Here is a 20,777-nt window from a genome sequence, read left to right as displayed (position 1 = left end):
ATTTAAATCAACATAACATTTTTTTTTTTTTTTCTGTGGTTTACCAGAAAATAATAAAACACCAAACCTTGAGGGCACTGAAAGCACTCTTCATGCACACTCAAACTCGGGCACTTCATGCATTTTGCAAAATATTTCAATTTCATGTTGGAGAGTTGATGCATGCTTCGTCATGCACACATTTGATTAAGTGTTCAATTCCATAATCATCATAATACTCAAGACAACTCGGATGAAGATGCATTGTGTTTTCAGGGAGCAAATCAAATTATCGAAGTAAGTCCTTTGCTCTTAAAAAGCATCAGTGTTATAATTTTGGCCCATTAAGCAGTATGCCAGACTTTTTATTATACGTAAAATATTGTATGTAAAATATCTCGTTATTTAATCTATTGCCATTCTATTTCCAGTAATGTGTAAGTTCTGTAACAAATGTTTGATGACGTAAAATCGATAATATATTTCTGCTAGATATTATGGACATAACATATTATCGATTTTTCGTTTTTTAACATTCGTTAGAACTTAAACATTACTGGAAATAGAATGGCAATAGATTAAATAACGTAGATATGTTACATACAATATTGTGCGTCTAATACTCGGGAGTCTGTGGAGCGCTTTATGGACGGGATCAGCTCCAAAGCAAAACTAGTTACGTTATAGGGCTTCATTGATCTGTTTCCATTAGAGATATATTGATTACCCTGAATGCTCACATCTATAAGTTGCCAGACTTGAGTTCTGTTTATTAAGGACAGTCTGTGTAGCTCAGTGGTTAGAGCGCGCACCCCGCAAGCGAGAGGTCTGGGGTTCAAGTCCCTGCATAGGCAGGTATGTCTGGAGTGTTTACTCTGGTTTATATGCCACTTGTAATTTCATGTTAAAACTGTATTGGTATTGATTAATTTGTCACAATAAACATGAACATTATCAACGTACAGTTTCGTTTTACTATGAAACATTTGCATAGCAATTGTAATGAAAACATTATATTATTTAGGCGATGTTCATCATATAATTATGTCTATGTTGTAAAAAATTGCTAAGCTGAAATTTGCGAAGCAAGTTGTCCAAAATGGGGAGCATTTTGCTCTGCTACACTAGGTATAGAATGCTGATATTCTGACAGCAATGATAGGCATCAGTGTGGTATTGCTGTTGTCAGGTCCTCATTATATAATTACTTGTGCTCATATAAGCTGTCTTAAAATATTTGAAGTGCCAAGTGATGTCTCAGTTCAATCACAGATGAGACTACATTTTTACCCTGTACACATTTGGAGTTGAAGGGGAGGGGATAACCCTTTTGGTTATAGGATTTATGGATTGTCTTCAAACTTGAATGCAAAGAAAGAACTGGTAGCGATTCAAGACCTAGCCATTATAGTGCCGTCGAAAGCACATTTTTTGTGTGTAGATTTGTCACAATAAATTTATTATGATGTTGATACATGTGTCGACATAACTCATACCTGTAACAGGATGCCATTTGGACTCATTAGTGCACCAGCCACCTTCTGGTGACTTATGGAGTGCTGCATGGGTGACCTCAATCATGATGTTTGACATGCATTTATTTTTGAGTAGTTTATAAACTGGTAAGACTAAGAACAGAATGCTAGTGATTTTTGTACAGCGTTTTGAAGTGATAATTAACCATTTTTACTCAAATTCGGTCCTTTTTCCCCCCTGTTTTGTTGTTGTTTTGATTATGTCAATAATGGGAGAAATGATGGCGAGATGTCAAGTTATGGCTCATGGTAACATGATGTTGATATAAGGTGTGAGTCCATGGTAGGTAATTACAGGAGGGCCTTAGAGGCTGAAGCAGGCTGATGAATTTGCATGATTTTTGCAGATTGGCAGTGGGTGCTAGCATCGCCACCACTCCCTGGATGTGTTTGTCAAATCGTGAAATTTTCAAATAGTAATTTTGACTGCCTCTTCATACTCCTATAACTAGATTTGCTTGCCGTAGCATGGTACTTATCATGCTTAAAATGTCTACATGCTGTACAAATTTATTATGACTACCTTGATCAGAGTGATGACACTTTTGGTAACAGATGCAGCTGAAATGGGACTATGTAATTAAAATAGCCGCAGGGTATTTCAATATTTTACACAAACAGTGAGGTGTTTTGGTAGATTTGTAGCTAGCTTTGTTACTAATCACCCATGTCTAATGCTATTTGGATTGGATTAAATTGGCACTGGTAGCTAGTGTCGTGGTAGAACACCACAAGAGCCTCATCCCAATGGCATAGTCCAATAACCTCAATTACATAATCATAGTGCAACATTTGACCTCAAGTTGCAGAGTACGAGTTTTTGTACCCAATCCTTCAAAGGTCATTCAATGAATGTACAAATGTATTGGGGTTTAAGAACTGTTCCCCTGATAGATGAGCATGTTGTGGATCCTAGTGGAAGTGGAATTCTGCACACAGGGTATGTGTATTTTTAGTACAATTTCAAAATTGAGTGAATAATATGTGAATATCCACCATGAATGGACTACAATGTTGGCATAGCTTGTTTTGAGATAATTTTATGGTCCAGTAAACTTCTCAGAATCAATAGAAAACAAAGGATTTCTTAACTCTTTCACTGATTTTCATTACTTTGCAAACAAGCAGCAGGGACATGTAATATATCATTGTAAAGCTTATTTGAAAATACAGACATTACACTTTACATCAATTTGTGGTGGATGGTCATTGGTCACATATAGGCCTAAGTACTCTTTTTTAGAAGATTTGGGGGTGGTGATGTTGACTATGTAGCCACATTGACCACACGCCACCACCACCCCTTCCCACCAGTTTTCATAATATCTCAAACATGCCTTTTGTACATTGCCTGATGGAAGGTTTAGTGATAATAGATGAGCATGCAAAAATGGGTCTTAAAAATTACAAGTAAATGACAGTGAGTGATGACAGTTCTTCTTGACAGGAATACCTATTCTTGTGTCGCAATTAATAATATCAGTTTTCAGTTTAGTGAAACACCTTCCCTGTTCTGTCCTCCCAGTAAATATGCTGTATCTGCTAAACTGTTTTAGCCATATTTTAACATTTCCATAAAAAATAGATTAATCTTTCTTTTCCATGTGAATTGCAGGGGGACATTCAGGGGTGAATTTCAGGGGGGGGGGGCAAAATCAACCAATTGGGGGATGTCCCCTTGCCCCTATAATGCCAACACTGAGCAAATGACACATTGCTATCTACAGTAGATAGCAATTGACACATGACTATCTCCTGTAGATAGCAAATGACACATTGCTATCTTCAGTAGATAACAAATGACACATTGCTATCTTCAGTAGATAGCAAATGACACATTGCTGTCTTTTGTAAATAGCAAATGACACATTGCTATCTTCAATAGATAGCAAATGACACATTATTTCTCATGTAGATACAAAATGAAATGTAGTAAGTGACACATTGCTCTCTTCAGTAGATAGCAAATGACACATTGCCATCTCTTGTAAAAAGCAAATGCTACATTGCTATATTCTGTGGATAGCAAATGACACATTGCCATCTCTTGTAAAAAGCAAATGCTACATTGCTATATTGTAGATAGCAAATGGCACATTGCTATCTTCAGTAGATAGTAAATGACACATTGCCATCTCTTGTAAAAAGCAAATGCTACATTGCTATATTCTGTAGATAGCAAATGACATTGCTATCTTCAGTAGATAGCAAATGACACATTGCTGATAGCAAATGACACATTGCTATCTTCAGCAGATAGTAAGTGACACATTGCCATCTCTTGTAAAAAGCAAATGCTACATTGCTATATTCTGTAGATAGCAAATGACACATTGCTATCTTCAGTAGATAGCAAATGACACATTGCTATCTTCTGTAGATAGCAAATGACACATTGCTATCTTCAGTAGATAGCAAATGACACACTGGCCACATGTCCCTCACAGATGAGCCAAGAAGTGGACATCCATCAAGTATGTTTAGTTTCTTTACAGGTGGCGCTAGATGTAGGCGCATAACCTTTTCATGATAAGATCCTCCACTTTCTTGAATTTCTTCACGGTGGCCGCATCATCCGAAAGTGATGGACGTCCACTTCTTGGCTCATCTGTGAGGGACATGTGGCCAGTTTGGAAATTCCTTTTACAAAAAGCAACAGTGCCATATGATGAGCAATCATCACCGTAGATAGCTTTCATTTCATCATAGATTTTCTGAGCATTGTAGGCCTAACCCTTCAAATGCAGGAACTTAATCACGCTATGCGTGCCTCAATTTTCACCATTTTACAGGTTATGCGCCTACTGCCCATCTAGCGCCACCTGTAAAAAAAGTAAACATACTTATGAGACCATTTTTGGACCATAATGTAGAGAAGGACCAGTAATTGCACTGACAAAATTTCATTGATATAGCTGCTTCGCTTCTTGGTGATGTCAAAAACTTTTGGATACCCCCTCGTATTTATTAATCATTTTTGACTTGACAAATTTCAGTACTTCAAGCAGCCCTATATTATTTCCAATTTTTCCTATATTTTGGAACTCTTCTGATATTTTCCTATATTCTGCCGGTCTGTGCCACGTCACTTCCGGTGGATGATGCGACTCAGTCGAGTGAAAACAAGTCCCTGATTCGATTATTGTTGATGATTTCTGTCATTGGTGTTATGTAAATTTCGATCGCAAATAGTCAGTGGAATCAAACAACCGTTTCCAAGTCTTCAGAGTGGAAGAAACTTACTTGATTTACCGTTTATATACTGACAAAATTAAATTCCATGGTCGAGTGTTGTTTTTTCCGAAATTGAATGTCACTCCAACAACATCGCTATGTAGCCTCCTTCACAGCCGGTTTCTGTTGTTCATAACAAACCGTGAACCAAAGCTTATAATTCCTTTATTTTTTCCAAATTTAAGAAAATTAACATTTATTTTCACTTGCAGTTGCACGGGTGAATTTTATGTAAAATTGAAAAATTACGCAAAATTTGTATGCAGTTGTCATATATTTTCAGCAGGTCAGCGGGTAGATTTTACTGGCCTCTAATTTTCGCCTAGTTATAATATTTATAGACTATATCAGTCCATAATGCACTCATCATGCATTTGTTACTTGTTCGCCAATGTTCAGGACTTTGGGACTTTGGGTTGCTGATACCCAAGTGCTGTATTTGGCTTCTGCTGTCCTATATTTGCCCTAAATTTTCATTCAAAATATTTTGTAAGGGCTGACTTGAAGCCCTGAAATTTCCCATTTTTTTGGTCATCTCTCAAGGTCCCTTTAACATTGCACACAAGATATAGTCCCTGCATCAATTTAGCTAGGGATGGGCTTTACAATGTTCAAACATACAAACACTTTGGAAACGTTAATGTTCACTGCCAGGAGGCAGATAAGTAAATACGTTGTAAGAAGCAACCGCATTTTATCTGGCATCTATATCTATATGGATGTAATGTTTCCAGCATTGGCAAGATGCTTCAAATTGATTCTTCATGTAGGCTGCAAAAGTGGGCATTTTCGCGGAGTTTTAATTTTCACGCCTTTCATGCTCAAAACTGCTACAGTGAAAATAAAAACGTGCGAATATGTTCTCTAAATGCATAATATTGGTATATGTACGAAAAATGAAAGTTGCGAATTTAAGAACAAGTAAAATATAGTTCAAAATGGTCAAAACACAAAAAATATACATTAATCAGATCTGCTTAGACTATAATTTCTTCGTACCTGTTGGTATTGTATTGAATCATTAGAAATATCCTTGATTTTGCTCTAATTTTCACTGGATTTATAATGAGATTTTACATCTTCAATATTTTGCATATGATTGAAATTTTGTTTGATTTTTATTGCATTCATAGTTCCATCTATCCCAAACCACACTCTTTGCCACGATTGTCAATTTATTTCATGTTTAGAATATTTACTCTAAGCATAGCCCCTACACTAAGTACATTTGCTGGACACATGAGAGACAAAGTCGTAATTCTTCCACCCGGGCATAAGGAATTATACATTCAAACCCAAGAGGGACATCATCTTAAAGACGGCCTTAACCTTTCCATTGTCTTCATATTTGATCAATATTTCTGTTTAGGTTTTAAAATATTTCCCAATTATCAACAATTTTTAAAACAGATAATTTTACAGATTTTTTGTCCTTTGCTGATCTATGAATGTCTCTTTACAGAGTGTTAAAATAGTTGAAAAAAGAACAAAATTACAAAAAACTTTTAAAATCTAAACCAAAAAAAACAACATTTATTTTTAAACAAAATAAAAATTAACCAATGCTGCAAAAAATACCATAATATTCATCCCAGCAGTGCATCATGCAAGCAGCAAATCACCCATAAAATATCCATTAATGTTCCCATCATGTGTAACATGCCATCAATGTGTGTCACGGACACTTGAGCATTTATAGATGCACTTTATGATCCAAACGTTTTCATTAAGATTTGCATGCTTCTGTGTGCACATTAATGAGGAGATGTTCGTTGCTACTCAAAAATGCAGCGTTGTCATCAACAAAGTTCGGATTTGTTTCTATGGGTATCATGTAAACACAGCCAAATTAAAGAGTCACCACTAGTTCCATCCCCATTTAATCAGAGTCTGATGAGTTTATGGCAAAATAATTCATATAATAATTTTCTATACAATTTTCTATACGAATGTATAGAAAATTATTATATGAATTATTTTGCCATAAACTCGCCAGACTCTTGATTAAATGGGGATGGAACTAGTGGTGACTTTTAATTTGGCTGTGTTTATTGCCCACAGTAGAATGCAATTCACTGTGATTTACTAAGATATTAGATATAGACCTATATACAGGAAGTTTATACAGGAAGTCAGGCATAGAGAATTAAACCATGATATATTCTTCAAAATTGCAATTTAAAGTACCCATAATTTGGATTGGGATTTTCAAATGGGAGGTTGTCATTGTGTGAATTGAACTGTAGTTCCTCTAGTCTTAAACCCTAACGGGGTAGTAACGGTCCAAGTGCCGTTGGACGAAATAGAAGGGAAAGAAGGTAGGAATAAGAGAGAAGATGAACAAAGAAGTTGTTTGTTTCAGCGGAAATTTGAACCCCTTGTGTGCCAAGCACTATGTTGGCCACCGGTTGCCATGGGTGTTTCGCTGGCCCGGCCAATGAAACCGTGTGTGTATATCACTTGGGGTGAGTGCATCACGTGAGATGCATGCATGCTTAGTGTTTAACTCACATAGTATTTTGTTGTATGTGGTACTGTTAAGGTTAATTATCAACTATTTAAAACTGTTGCGACTTGTTAGCTCACAGCATCTTGTGAATGGTAGTGAGTTTTGGCAAAAATTACATTGATCATTTCATAGCGAGTGTGTAGAAGAATTCAAATACCGGGGTACCACAGATATACTTTTGTAGGCCCTGTGGAATTGCACCTTTCTTGGGATTTGTTGAACGAATTCAATGAATGACGTCTTAAATCTGAGCTAAAAGATGCAGCTATAGATCTGTCTTTGTTTAGGATATACAGGTGTGAAACTAACTAGTACCATAAAGCCTTAATGTACAATTTCCTTAAATTTTAATTTTGTTATTCTGTATTCAAAATGTTGATGAGGACATAAAAGTCATAATTTTCTAAAATTATGACTCTGTCGAACTTTGCTCTGTTGACCTATAATAACAACAAATTTGGCCAATTCCATTTAGGTGCAAGTTGTGACATGTGTAAACATTACAATTATGCAAAAAAAAATCAGGTTTGAAAAAAATTAACCAATTTCATATTATAAGATCGTACATTATGGCTTTATCTTTTGCTGTCTGTAGATGGTGCATGTACATAGTGTTTGTTGTATACATTATGCTGTCTGCACTTTCAATTACCTGAATAAGATGCAAACATCAAAGTGCAAGTTCATGTGTTTTCAGGGAAAGACAGGATGCAAGAAATTGACCAAGAAATAGATTGTGACAAACATGAGACGCTGGTTAACCTAATACAAAGTGGTCAATTAATGCTTGCCTTTCAACTATAGTGAGCGAGAAAGTAAGGAATAGTGAATTTATGCAGCACAGCATAAGAATTTAAAGAAAAATGTAACAAACAAAATCAAAACTAATCTAAAGCGGTCAATTAACTTTCGACAATCCCGGGCGACATACAAGCTGTATCAAAATGATGCTGGCATGAGAATTAACCTGCTTTTGCTGGATTTCCTGCTTTTTTGTGGTCAAAATTTCCACACTTTCTTTCAATTCCAGCCCGTTTTTGGCCTTTTTAGCCTCATTTCATGCGCTTTTTCAAACTTTTCAGGTTTTTTATGGATGATCATTCTCATGCCTGATGATGGGTACCCATTAATGTCCATTGATAATGGATGAGTCTGACACATCAACATTTAACACATGATCCACATAAAATCTAGATGAATTGTATATGTATAACAAGTCATTAACTATTAACTATTAAATATTTGCTAAGGGAGTGGTGGGTGGGAAAGAAAGAAAACTTAGTAAACACAAGCTGTCTTGTTGAAATCTGACAAAGTAATGATGACATGAGAATCAAACAACAAAAACATGTCATGACAACGGGACCATACCATTATTCCACAGGGTTCCATTTTGTTTTCAATTGAGGGATTGAAAACTATTAACTATATATTCTGGACTTTTCAAGAGTATCCAATGTTAAGCGGCTGAGAAGGGGTTGATGGAGGGGCCACATCCCTCTAAATTTTTCCATGGGGATGGCCCCTTAAATTCCTAATAGAAGAAAAAAAAGTAATAATTGCTGTTACATCTTCCTTTTTAGCCCGAAAAACCCCCATGTTTTGGACCAAAATGTTAAAATACACCTTCATGATAGTCATGCACAATTGTCCCAGTAAGATTGGAACAACAAATATTTGCCCCCTAAATGTTATTGCTTCCAGGGATATGAGATAAACCCGCCACTGCACTGTGTAGATGTTTCATTTCATCTCATCTCCTCTCGATCTGTCAGTCCTGCATTCATGAAAGGCACACACTGCAATGGGCTATTCCATTTAAAATCCACACTACCCCTGTGAAAGATTTTGGAAATATCTACCACAGGGGGAGTATGGATTTCAATTGGAATGAGCACAATAGGCAGCCCCATTTGAAACTCACCCTCCCTCTGTGGAAGATAGGTTGAATCTTTCTCAGAGGGTGTATGAAATTCAAATGGAACTGGCTAATATGCTGATTTCATTTGAAATTCGTACTCCTCCTGTGGCAGATATTTCCAAAATCTTCCACAGGGGTAGTGTGGATTTTAAATGGAATAGCCCAATTTAGATCCCCTTCAGGAATTTTGTTAGTACTACATGTTAACATAGTTTAATACAAAGTGTCATATCACAGAAGCTATAGAAATATTCTTTCTATAGGGAGTGTGGTCATATACATGCATCTTATAAATTATTCAGCTCATTTTCTAATCTTATACATGATTACTGTATTAGGGCATCATAAATAATGCAAAGCATTGGTATACGTGTGCAAGTTGAGTTGTGAAAAAAAGATAACAAACAAGCAAACATAAAAACAATGTTATTTTAAACTGTGGCTGCCAGTGGACTTTTTATGTTTAGATTGTCTGAATATGAACGGAAGAAACACGAATTTAATGTAAAAACTTGAAAAGCTAGGAGTATGGCCATATTTGATGGTGACAAGATTCATATCTCTCCCTTGCTCTCTCCTCCCCCCTCTCTCCACCTTCTCTCCACCGCTCTCTCCTTCTCTCACCCTCTTTTCCCTTCTCTCTCCCGCTCTCCTCTTTCCCCTCTCTCCCCTTCCTTTTTCCCTCTCCCCCCCCTTTCTCCACTCCCCCTCTTTCCACCCTATCTCTCCCTCTCCACTATCTTTCCTCTTTTTCTTCCCTTCTCTCTTTTCACTCTCTCTCCCTTCTCTCCCCTCTCTCTCTGCTCCCTCCCTCCCTCCCTCCCTCCCTCCCACTCTCTTCTTCATTGCCCACCCTCTTCTAATCCCCACTGCTTTCTGCTTTGTACCATGTCTTTATCGCTGCCATTCTCCTTTCTCTCTGATATATTACTTCATCCTAAATCATTTCCACCTCTTTCCAATAATCTGCATCTCCACGATGCTCTAAATTCACCTTCCATCTTGTTTTTCATCTATTCAATCTACATCCTCCTCCTTGTGTCCCTCTCATTCCCTCAATGGGCTATTCCATTTCAAATACACACTACCCCTGTGGAAGATTTTGGAAATATTTTCCACAGAGGGAGTATGAATTTTAAATAGAATGTATAAATTAGGCATCTCCATTTGAATTTCATACACCCTTGAGAACGATTCAACCTGAATTTTCCACAGTGGGAGGCTGGGTTTCAAATAGAGTTGGTTAAGGGGGTACTACACCCATTGGATTTTTTTGCAGGTTTTCTGCATTTTGTGGAGAAATGAGAAAAAAAAATTGGTCAAAGTGGTATGCAAAATGAAGGGGCAAATCTTCTCGTTCTATTGGTGGCATCGGTATCAATGTAGCTTACATGCTTTTAAAGGTAGAAGCTCGGAAGAGGTACATAGACCTTGATTCACAAAATCGAGTTTCTTTAGAATTTTCAGAATTGATACCGTTAATCCAATCACACACACTTGTTAAGCATTTGTGACAGACGTTAAAAGTATCAAAATTATTTTTTTGGGGAAATTAATTAATTATGCACAGCTTTGAAAACATTAATATGCATCAATTTCATGTTATCAATGAAATTAAACTTATTTCCCCCCTTCTAGTTGACAATGATATGCAAAATTTGTGTTCGCAAGGCAGCATATTTGTTTCAGGTTTGATAAGGTTGAAATTAAAGAAAAGTCAATGCCTTGGTTTTCAGTATTAGGTAAATTTTTGCTCAGTTTTCTGAGGAAATACGGGAAGCTTACAAAACATGATTTATAATGCATTTGTAATTCGGTATGTTCACAATGATAACAGCTAAATGGGACACCCTACTAGTTCATGTGTAGTAACAGTTTCGTCACTTACCTGTACCGCATGCTGAAATCATTCCACTTTAAACAAATCCAGTATAAATCCAGTATAAATCCATGAAACTCACTGTATTCGCTTGTCGAAAGACTTCCGCATACATTTTTGTACAGACGCCATGATTTGGTTTTTCTAGCGGTGGGCGATTCGATACCATTTTGGTATCAGTCATTTTCTGATACAATACTTTTATTTTTATGGAACGAAGGCCTATTGAAAACAAAAATAATTATTCGAAAATTGAAAACAAATATTAAAAAAAAAATCTTTCATTCTCTATTAGCGACTTCAGGTAGCGAATAAATTGTGTGTGGTAGGCCTATAGGGACCGTCGACCGTTCAAAAACATTTGCTGGGGAGGGAGCTGAAGCAAAAAAAAATTCATCACAAAAAATTTTCGGGGCCCCCTTTAGCCTAACAGACCTCCTATCATTCACATTTAAAAGTGTATAGAAACTAGTTTACGCTAGGAATCCTCATTTCATACAATTTTTTAACAATGTTTTACACACCCGAAGTTTTCGTGTTCTTGAGCATTGTAAAGTTGCAATGTTCGAATCCAGTCAAAGTAGGCCTAATTGCAAATCTTTTACAAAATATTTTACAAACACCACGGTTATATGTTATGAAAGATTTGAAACTATAGCCAATGTATTGGTTTTGTTTAATGTTTACAATTAATTTCAACACAAAAATTGTGTTAATAATGTTTTAAACTTAAATTGTCAACAGAAAGAGTCAGCTGATCATCAGGTTTTATGTCTTCTTTTAACAAGAGTGGAAACAAAGGAACCCGAAGAATGTGCAAAGTTATTGACTTCGCTAGCATCTTAAATTTAAACTCTGAGTCAAAAATAAGCTTTGTTTCATTAATTAAAAAGAAAGTTGTAAAGTTGTTGTCGGGGGGGGGGGGCACTTCCATGACAGATATGCATCATGTGCCTCGGGATAGACCCCCTTTTTCAAACCGGCTTGTACCCAATGACCCCCTTTTTGTGTTATGGTCCTACCTATTACCCAATGACCCCCTTTAAAAAAATTCATGTACTCAATGACGCCCTTTTTCAATTTCCTGCTATACCCAATGACCCCCCTTTTAATTCCCAAATCTTCCGCATACATTTTTGTACAGACGCCATGATTTGGTTTTTCTAGCGGTGGGCGATTCGATACCATTTTGGTATCAGTCATTTTCTGATACAATACTTTTATTTTTATGGAACGAAGGCCTATTGAAAACAAAAATAATTATTCGAAAATTGAAAACAAATATTTAAAAAAAAATCTTTTGACCCCCTTTAAAAAAATTCATGTACTCAATGACGCCCTTTTTCAATTTCCTGCTATACCCAATGACCCCCCTTTTAATTCCCAAATTTAGGTGGTATTTGTGTTCTCCTCCAGAAATAATGATATTGTTCACATTTCCAAGGTGTCCAAGTTGTTTTTACTCAGTTTGGCACTTATTTATGTGTACTTAATGATACTCTTTTGGCAATCCTGTACTCAATCTCCCATTTTACTTTTTGTTACCCCGATGACCATCCTTTTTTCAAAGTTTCATACCGAATGACCCCATTTTTTTCAGGTTGTGTACTGAATGACCCCATATTTTTGTAATTGTACATTTGACCTGAATGCCCCCTACTTTTAACATGGCCGAGGCACATCCCTGCCATTTCAGATAGGGAGTGCCCCCCGGGGTTGTTGTATCTTGTTGTAAAGTGAAGTTTGCTACTGGTTTTATTATTACCTGTGTTGCGATTCGAAATCCCACAAAGAGTAAGTAAGTTCGTTATTAAATGTGGTAGGCCTCAGTACCCCCCCTCCAATCCCCAACATAGGCCTACACATTGACTCAATAAAGGCGCGGATTCAGGTGGCTGACGCCCCACCCCAAAAAAAATAAATAAATAAAGAGAAGAGAAGGGAAGAAAGGAGAAAAGAGAAGAGAAAATGGAGGAAAGGAGGAGAGAAACTAAATTGCACGTAATTGAGTAGGCCCATGTGTAAATAACCGCACAGTCGGGACGATTGGAAGTAGGTCCTATATAGGCCTCACGATTATTTTAGGCATTGCTTGAAGACGGGTCCTCGTCCTAAAAGCATGTGAAAATATACTGCGGGTCCGCCGATATGCAGGGCCCCTCACATTTTGCCACCAAAGTCAGTATTAAGACGGACTCCATACCGACTTCATCGATTTATGCATGCTTTAGTAATTGCCAATCTCAAGTTTTGCAAATTGAGTTCGGGCCCTTTTTTCTGTTTAAAGCAATTGATTCAAATAGTAGTGTAAAAACAATGCACCAATGGCTTCAATTCGACCTTCATTTTGCAAATTTTTCAAACTTCTCAGGGGGTACATCCCCTCAGACTCTCTGCATGTAGTGGATAAACATATGATCATTTTCGCTCTTCTTCCAACATTTGCAAATTTAAGCCCAATTTATGTATAGGCTTACAGGAAAACTTGTCCAAGGAAGGTTTCATGGACCATCATTTAACAAATTTGCGGCTTTTTCAAACTAAAATTTTACACACTAGTTCCAAAATGGTCCACCAAAACACTTCAATTTTCTTCATTTTCGATATACAAGTGGCCATTTTCGCTTCTTCTTTCGCCGATTTATGTTTAAAACAATTTATAGGCTCTACGACAATAGGGAAACTTGTCCAAGAAAGGCTTCATGAACCGCACCATTTCACAAATTTTCGCCGCCAAACTAAAATTTTACACTAGTAATAGTGCCAAAATTGTCCACCAAATCGCTTCAATTAGATCTTCATTTTGCACAAGTTTCTTACTTCTGAGGGGGGAACATCCTCCCTCAGACAACCTCCTGCGTCGCGCAAGCGCGCTCCGCGGCCATTTAAAAAAAAATTTAATTTAATTTTTTTCTAAAAATTCGGCCCCCACCCCCTGACTGCTCTAGATCGACATTCGGTACCAAAAGCTGGTATCTCCCATCCCTATGGAGATTGACATCACAGACCAGGCGGTGACGGAAGCGATATCGCCAATTTTGAGGTAGCCATAAGATTAACACATAATCATGAAATCGTCACAAACAATTCTAAATTTGTTATGTGGTGTCAAATCAAAATTATCTTACTCCAAAACCGTCGGGGTACGACAAAGTACCCCACTGCAAGTATGATTATTATTTTTTTTATACTTTCTTTAAGCAGGGTAATCCCATCAATGAAAACACTGATCTTCCTGGGGGCCCTGCAAGAGCCGTACATTTACAAATTAAAATACAACTTAAATAATATTTATAGTAGTACATGTACATGAGGAAAAATATACATATTTGAATATGAAATAATTATGTTTGTAATTGCTAACCGTGTATTTTGAATGGGGCTGTCAGTGTATCTACGCCAGCCTCGTACGTCACATGTTGCGCTTCCTACGCCGCCTGTCACAGACGTAAAAGTGGATCGCTAAAAAATAAGCGCCCTTACCAACCAGTCAACTTTGAGACAAATGGGTGAAAGAGGACACTTTTACGAAGTTTTTTCATAATTATTTTTATTTCACATGATCCGTGCATATATCGCCTAGCTATAAATGAAAAAATATTTTTTTAGACCAATCAAACCAATATATGGGTGTAGTACGGCCTTAATGTGCTAATTCCATTTGAAATTTATACTCCTTCTGTAGAAGATATTTATTTCCAAAATCTTCCACAGGGGAATGTGGATTTTAAATTCCTTCCTCTTCTTTATTTTCCTTACCACCCCTCTCCTGTTATTTCTTGCACAGTTCCTTTCTTGTACTGACTCATTTCCTTCCTTCTCCCCCCCATGCTGCATTTTGAATCAGAATGGTCTCACTTCCAAGTGCGCAGTTCAGTAACTTACATGTCTTAAAAGTTGACCTCAAACTGTAGAGGATGAGTTTATGTACCCAACACACCTAAAGGTCATTCAATGACTGTATTGGGGTTAAAGAACTGTGCTGCATGCTATGTCAGATGAGCATGTTTGAGTGAGGTTCTTATCGACTGCTCAGTGCCAGAAGTGGGTAAGTGCAATAGCTGCCATGTGAACGTTTGGCAATTTCCACAAAGACAAAGTATATTATACTCATCTACACATGGCAGCTACACATGACAGCTATTGCACTTGCCCACTTCTGGCACTGAGCATGCATTAGCAAGCAATATTTTATGCATCCAGAAAATTCGCTAATAAACTGGTTACACGACAATGGGGCATGAGGCTCCTACATGTACATGTTTTGTCATTCATTAAAATGACACATAATCTCAGGTGTAATATCTTACTGGGTTATGAGAAGTATTAGCCTTCTGATGATGTCAGAATAGTGGAGGTGGGGGATGCCATCAAGTAGGTCACCCACCTGTAATTAAAGGCCCATTCAGTGATTTGCTCATTCAGAAAAGAAAAAAAAAATCTGTTTTTTTTGCACCTTTATGTTATAGTGTTATAGCCTGCAAATGGTTACGCCGAAAGCAGTGTATTAAAGATAAATAGGAAAGTTTGAATGAAAATATAATTTCTCACAGTTGAGAAATTAACTATAGTAGATTCAACCCATCGTGGGGCATTTTCCAACAAATCCGGCTACCGGTCAATCATTTGCCAGTCATGCATAACATGACATGCATGATCGCCTGGTAGCTTGAATTTGTTTGAAAAACGTCCCACGATGGGTTTAATCTCTATGCATATATGTGACGTGTCATGTCAAAGGAGACACTTTTGGGCAGGATCGTAAATGGAGAAATAGGCAAAAATCTGCCCGGGGTGATTTTTTTCACAATTTGGGTTTGTTGCGAATTTGTGATGTTATTAATGTTAAAACTAGAGCGATAACCGCACCATAGCTGAACCATGTGGCTTCGGCAGTATATTGTGGTAGGCCTATACCACTGTCATCATTGCATTTAAATTTCAGCTCAATTGAAGCATTTTGAAAACTTGGCATTTGACCCCTTTATTGCCCCTTAATGAACTTAAATGAATTTTAAAATATTTTTTACATGTTTAGAATGTCATAAGGATCATTGCGTTTAAATTTCAGGTCAATTGAAGCATTTTGAAAACTTGACCTTTGACCCCTTTATTGCCCCTTAATGACCTGAAATGAATTTTAAAATATTTTCAACAGGTTGACAATGTCGTAAGGATCCTTGCCTTAAATTTCAGCTCAATCGGAGCATTTTGGAAAACTTGACCTTTGACCCCTTTATGACCCCTTAATGACCTTAAATGAATCTTAAAATATTTTTTAAATGTTTAGAATGTCATAAGGATCATAGCATTTAAATTTAAGCTCAATAGGAGCATTTTGAGAACCTTGACCTTTGACCCCTTTATGACCCCTTAATGACCATAAATACATTTTTAAATGTTTAAAACATGTTTAGAATGTCACAAGGATCATTGCATTTAAATTTAAGCTCAATAGGAGCATTTTCGGTTAAAATGACCTTTTTTGACCCCTGTGACCCATGGATGACCTCCGACGCTTGGAAATATTTTTATTATATTCTTTATGTTTCCCTCTTTCATATGACACCACTCATGGGGTCATACCTTTGTGGCATTTAGAGATATGTCCATTTCAGACCAAATGGTTAGTCAGTAAGCTAGTAACTTAGTAAGTAAGCTAGTAAGTAAGCTAGTAAGTAAGCTAGTAAGTAAGCTAGTAACATTCGCTCTTATAGGCTGATACCATTTCATGGTTCAGCAAATATTGTCTAATAGTTTCAGACCGGAATATAACTAGCATCTTGTATTTTTTGAGACACGTTTCAAGGTAAATCCTACTCTCAACATTGTCAATAATATTTTTAATGGCCGATATCTCAATTTCCAATTTAATAATACTATAACTTACAAACTCAATATCTTCGCTTAGGAATGTCCAATTTCATTGGGGAAAACGGCGTTGTGGAGCAAAATATCTCTATATTTAAGATATGTAAAAACCTCAAAATTGATAACCTGCCCAAAAGTGTCTCCTTTTGACATGACACGTCACATATTTGAATGCTGGGATCACTGAATGGGCTTTTAAACATGAAAGAGAGATACATTGTACTGCTAACATGAAACTCCCAAGAGTGGATCTCACCTGAGAATCGAGTGCATGTCAAATTGTATAATTATGTGAGCACTGCAGAGTAATTTCACATCATTTAATTGCCATCAAATTTTAGTTTGTCCAAGAATAATAAAAGGAAGATTGGAAGGGTTGATGATAGAACTTAATGGGCTATTCAATTTAAAATCCATACACCCCCTGTGGAAGACACAATTTTAATCTAACACACAGGGAGTGTGAATTTCAAATGGTGTTACCTGAATGGGTGACTCCATTTGAAATCTATACCCCCTATGTGGGAGATTACACCGGTGTGTCCAGAATCTTTTCCTGCGGGGGGCTAAGAGGGGCATTAAAAAAAATGACTGATTTTACATGATTTTTAAGTGTGGGGGGCTTCAGCACCCAACCCCCCCTGGACACACCACTGGATTAAGGTGATATCTTCCATAGGGGGTGTATGGATATTAAATGGAATAGCCCAATAAACGTGTGTAATAATTGTCATTGTAGAGTATCCCATCGAGATGAAATGATCCTCCCGTGTTAAAGCGAGGTATCTGCTTTGTAATTACTCGTAGATACATACATTGGGAGCAAACGGATACAAAATTCAAAATCCCAAGGCCTCAAATTTGACGAGAATCACAGAATCGATTCACGTAATGATCATCTTCTGTCATTGAATCATGTAGTAAGTGAAGCGACTCGGATGGTTTTTGATTCGCGCAAACTGGCACGAAATTGAGGCACTGAAATCTGGCTCAAGGGATGGGTACTTGAATTACATATTGACTGGAACTCTGTAACCTGTAACCATATTTAAAGATTTTCCCCCCTAAAAAAACGGCTGAATTTGATAGTTTTTGACCATTTTTTTCTTCAAAACCCATGTTTAAGGATTTTTTTAACCTAAATATAGGCCGATTTGACTTTTTTTTTTAACATTCTTTTGAAATATTGGGACCCGGACCCATGTTTATGGATTTTTTTCCCTCAAATAAGGCTTTCTTGCAAAAAGCGACCCATTAGAGTGACTCATCCCCCGTATACCTTTTAATACATAAGTATCCCCTCCTCCCACACAGTATCTGCAGACTTATTTAGGCACAGATGCTCAGCAGCTGCATTTTTACTTGGGAGCAGAACACATGGCTCTCAACTATAAAGGCGGTATCTGCTGTTGCTTATTTGCATACGTACGGGTAATTCCATTCAAAATGGAAATTTTCAAAAACTCATTTAAGACAAATGACAGTAATTGGGCAATTCCAAGCGCATCATTCTGCAACGTGTGCTTATGAATTTCTTTTTAATGCAGCAGCTAAACATGTAGATAAATAGCATAATGGAAACTATTTTTGGTAAGTGAATGATTAAAGTAGGAGAAACTTTTCCAAGCCATCCTAATTTCCAATAATTTGCATATAAAAACTTCGCGTTGCGGAATGATACTTGGAATTGCCCATTTACAAAATGTGGTGTCATTATGAAAGGGAAGAATGACGTATAAGATCTATCATTTGAGTGGGTGGGCTTTCAGTCAACTTGAATGACATTTAGTATGAAAAAATGCTGAAAAAATTCAAATTGGGGGAAATTCTGCAATGATCACCTTTCAAAATATACTACTTTGTATTGAGCAGATAACGGCAATGATACAGTAAAATCCAATGTTATTATGGCAGTTACTCTACTATAGATGTCAGAATGAATGATGGAGGAACTCAAAACCAGAATAAATTATGTTGAAATTGTTCTTAGTGATGGCATGATTAGCATCAAATCACACAAAAATATTGACTTGGGTAGAATTTAAAGCTGAAACGTGCGGTAGCATAGTTTATGGAAAATCCAACTAAATGACAAGCTGTCATGGGTGTTTATCATCACCATGTCACAGGGCGTGAGTTGTAATCTGGCGCATGAAATCAACAAAATTTGTCCTCTTTTCATGTTGCCCGTGTACTAATAACACTCATTTTAGCTTGGAACTATCTAGAAACACTAAGTCCTTCCTGTCGTACATACAACATCCTTGCAGCATTGCTAAGAACAAGTTTAGGACTAATAGAAGCATGCAGTGCTGCCGCGTCTGTATGCTGTAGGCATTTTATCGGACATCTATACGGGGTTGTTCCGTTATAGATACAGGGAGATAGTGTGTTAGTGAGTGGGTCACCAGTGGTGCGTTGACAATAATTTGTACTACTAAAGCATGGACATGATTGTGTTGTCCAGTGTAGACACAATCAATACAGGTAAATTGTGGATGATGTATTTTTAAGCCAGGCAGCATGTTGTCTGTGTGGTTTGTGTTTATCCAGGTTACATCGATGTATTAGCCATTTGCTAAGTGAGTCTCTTCAGTATTTGTGTGCATGTGTGTATTGGCTGTTATTAAAGGCAGTAATATATGGACTATGCTATATTAACTCTGCTGGATTTAAAGCGACAACATTGTTGATGGTTAATCTGCAGTTTAATCTATTAGCTATGCAATACAATCATTTTATGTGAATATTAAATGGCAGAATTTTGATTTGATTAGTACAGGTGCACTCTTGTGCACATTTTGGAGTGAGCTTGCACGTCTGTGTACTGACCGTATGGAAGTAACGTGCCCCTGGGTATTTCCAATAGCAGAGGACTCTTGAGAAATAAAAACTGATAAAGAAGTGAAGATGTTCTCGCTCTCTTGTGCCTAACTGGTCGATTTAAGCTGTCGGCTTGGCACTCATGCCTGAATCGTTGCCGTTATAGAATCCCGGAATGGGCGAAGGAATGCCAACGGCCATTAAAGATTTTCTTTTGAACACAATGCGGAGTACATTTCTCCAGCCGCATTGAGCCACAGTGATTTGGTTTCAGCCCATTCAGGATGCACTATAATAGAGACTCGTATCTTTTATCATGTAGCTGTACATCCTCCATGCCTTGCATATGTATTTAGTGTCATCCGTTGCCTGGGGATATACAATGGTTATTGTCAGTGAATAGTTTGTCTTATCGGTCGAACTATTGATGAGGCACTCTAGTTGTGTACACAGGTTTGTTTTGAAATTGTGTCAAAGTTGACAGAAACTGTCTATAGGTTTGTTGAAGCACACCGTTGCTTGTTTGTATTCTTTGAATTCTACTTTTTAATAATCATATTCAGCATGCATCTTTTATAAATTTCATTTAATGGGAGTCGAAATTGTTATTTTGGATGGTTTAAAATTTACAAAAAATACAATGCAAAATGACTTGTATTTGAGGTGGGGGGATTTATTTTAGGGGATCGGAGGCATTATTCTGTTCCTTTTTTTTCGGTTGAAACTCAGTGGTGTAGCCAGCTGGGGGCCAAATTGTCCCCAAAAAAAAAAAAAAAAATGCAGGGATAAAATGTGGGACGTCAAAGAGATAAGTGGTGTTAAAATGACTACAAATGGGACCAAAAATTACCAATGAAGATGAAAATTTGGCTTTGCCCCCCTCCCCCCAAAAAACCGAACATACTCAAATCATGACTGTTGAAATCTCCTTTTAAAAGACCACACTGATTATAAAAGCCATGGATTTGAACAGTTTTGTTGAAAGCATGTGATATCTCCACTTTGTCCATATATCTTGAGTTAAAA

General features: G+C 37.1%; 1 protein-coding gene across 3 annotated transcripts in view; it reads left to right on the top strand.

Annotated features, from left to right (window-relative positions):
- Window positions 1-20,777, top strand: part of LOC140140134 (acyl-protein thioesterase 1-like) — a 109,157-nt gene that overhangs the window by 38,300 nt on the left and 50,080 nt on the right. Inside the window, exon 1 of one of the 3 annotated variants that reach the window (XM_072161975.1) lies at window positions 19,247-19,415. The exons of the other annotated variants lie outside the window; for them this stretch is intronic. The gene's annotated coding sequence lies outside the window, so the exon portion shown is untranslated. Of the gene's footprint in view, window positions 1-19,246; window positions 19,416-20,777 lie in introns of those variants that run through there. 3 annotated transcript variants of the gene reach the window in all.

Source organism: Amphiura filiformis, chromosome 18 (assembly GCF_039555335.1).
Source record: "Amphiura filiformis chromosome 18, Afil_fr2py, whole genome shotgun sequence".
Lineage (NCBI taxonomy): Eukaryota > Metazoa > Echinodermata > Ophiuroidea > Amphilepidida > Amphiuridae > Amphiura > Amphiura filiformis.
The sequence above is the reverse complement of the archived record's forward strand: the minus strand, read 5'-3'. Positions and strand labels throughout refer to the sequence as shown.